At 46.0% G+C, this 2147-nt stretch overlaps 1 pseudogene; it reads left to right on the top strand.

Annotated features, from left to right (window-relative positions):
- Positions 1-849: 849 nt before the first annotated feature.
- LOC100608744 (TIMELESS-interacting protein-like) lies at positions 850-1829 on the top strand (annotated as a pseudogene).
- The last annotated feature ends 318 nt before the right edge of the window (positions 1830-2147 follow it).

The raw sequence follows: 2147 nt of genomic DNA, 5'->3' as shown, positions 1-2147 counted from the left end.
GGGTAGTCTGAGGAGCTGGTGGAACAACTTGGGGAGATGCCCGCAGGATGGGTATAAGGCTACGAGTGCTGGAGAGCCTGGGGAGAGAATGGGATGAGGGTGGGAGGAAAGGAGGAGGAAAAGTAAGGGGAGTTGGAGGAAAGGAGAGAGAGAGAGAGAAGAGAGCAAGAAAGAAAAGGAGAGGTTGGGCGCAGTGGCTCATGTCTGTAATCCCAGCACTTTGGGAGGCTGAGGTGGGCAGATCACGAGGTCAGGAGTTTGAGACCAGCCTGCCCAACATAATGAAACCTCGTCTCTACTAAAACTACAAAACTTAGCCGGGCATGGTGGCGCACACCTGTAATCGCAGCTACTTGGAAGGCTAAGGCAGGAGAATCGCCTGAACCTGGGAGGCGGAGGTTGCAGTGAGCCGAGATTATGCCATTGCACTCCAGCCTGGGAGACGCAGCAAGACTCTGTCTCAAAAAAAAAAAAAAAAAAAAAGAAGCAATGGAGAAAGTGAAGGAAAGTGAGGCCAGGCGTAGTGGCTCAAGCCTGTAATCCCAGCACTTTGGGAGGCCAAGGCAGGCAGATTGCAAGGTCAGGAGTTTGAGACCAGCTTGGCTGATGTGGTGAAACCCTGTCTCTACTAAAAAATACAAAAATAAGCTGGGTTTGGCGGCGGCAGTCTGTAGTTCCAGCTACTTGGGAGGCTGAGGCAGGAAAATCGCTTGAACCTGGAAGGCGGAGGTTGCAGTGAGCCAAGATTGCACCATTGCACTCCAGCCTGGGTGACAGAGCGAGACGCAAGACTCTGTCTCCAAACAAACAAACAAACAAACAAACAAAACCAAAGGGGAAAGTGTGGTGAAAGTGAGAACCCTGGAGCTCTACACTGTGGCCCCTGCTTTCTGCGTGAGAGGAGAAGATGCTAGAACCACAGGAGAATGGCATGATTGACCTACCTGATTATGAGCATGTAGAAGATGAAACTTTTCCTCCATTCCCACCTCCAATCTCTCCAGAGAGACAAGATGTTGAAGGGGCTGAACCTGATGAAGAGTCAGGAAGCAGAGTCCCGTACCTCCAAAGAGAACAGTTAAAAGAAGTATACCCAAGCTGGATGCTCAGATATTAATTTCAGAAAGAGGACTTCCAGCCTTAAGGCATGTATTTGATAACGCAAAATTCAAAGGTAAAGGTCATGAGAGTGAAGATTTGAAGACTCTAATCAGACACATGGAGCACTGGGCACACAGGCTCTTCCCTAAACTGCAGTTTGAGGATTTTATTGACAGAGTTGAGTACCTGGGAAATGAAAAGGAAGTTCAAGCTTGTTTAAAACAAATTCGACTTGATCTCCCTATTTTACCTGAAGATTTTATTAGCAAGAATGATGAAGTTGTGGAAAATAATGGACATGATGTAACCGCTACTGAATTAGATCCCTTTCTGACAAACTCATCTGAAAGTGAGATATTTGCTTCTGAGTCAAGTAGAAGCCTAACAGAAGAGCAACAACAAAAAATTGAGAGAAATAAACAACTGGCTTTAGAAAGAAGGCAGGCAAAGCTGCTAAGTAATAGTCCCTAGGAAATGATACCTTAATGAATGCACCCAGGGCATAGACAGTTGAGGTTAATGCTGATGAGGATCAAAAGGAGGAATCAATTGGATTAAGGGAAAACATGCTAGACAATCCATGCAATGATGCTCCTGCTAATACTTTAAATGAAGCAGAGGAATTAAAATTAGAGGACACACTGCTGGATCAGTCTTTCACAAATGTGCAACAGTAACTTAAAGCTTCATCCAGAAATGTTACTGAATGCTACATGAGTTTCCATTAAGATAAGATGTATCTGTTAGCTCACCATCCTGCAAGCTTGGTGTTACTATGTTTTTGGGGGGGGGGTTTGTTTTTTTGTTTTTTTGAGATGGAGTTTCCCTCTTGTTACCCAGGCTGGAGTGAAATGGTACCATCTCTGCTCACTGCAGCCGCCACCTCCCTGGTTCAAGCGATTCTCCTGCATCAGTCTCCTGAGTAGCTAGGATTACAGGCGTCTGCCACCATGCCTGGCTAATTTTTTATATTTTTAATAGAGATGGGGTTTCACTATGTTGGCCAGGCTGGTCTCAAACTCCTGACCTCAGGTGACCCACCTGCC

The sequence above is a fragment of the Pan troglodytes genome, chromosome 18, assembly GCF_028858775.2.
Source record: "Pan troglodytes isolate AG18354 chromosome 18, NHGRI_mPanTro3-v2.0_pri, whole genome shotgun sequence".
Taxonomy (NCBI): domain Eukaryota; kingdom Metazoa; phylum Chordata; class Mammalia; order Primates; family Hominidae; genus Pan; species Pan troglodytes.
Note: the sequence above shows the minus strand (reverse complement) of the source record. Positions and strands in the feature narration are given on the sequence as shown.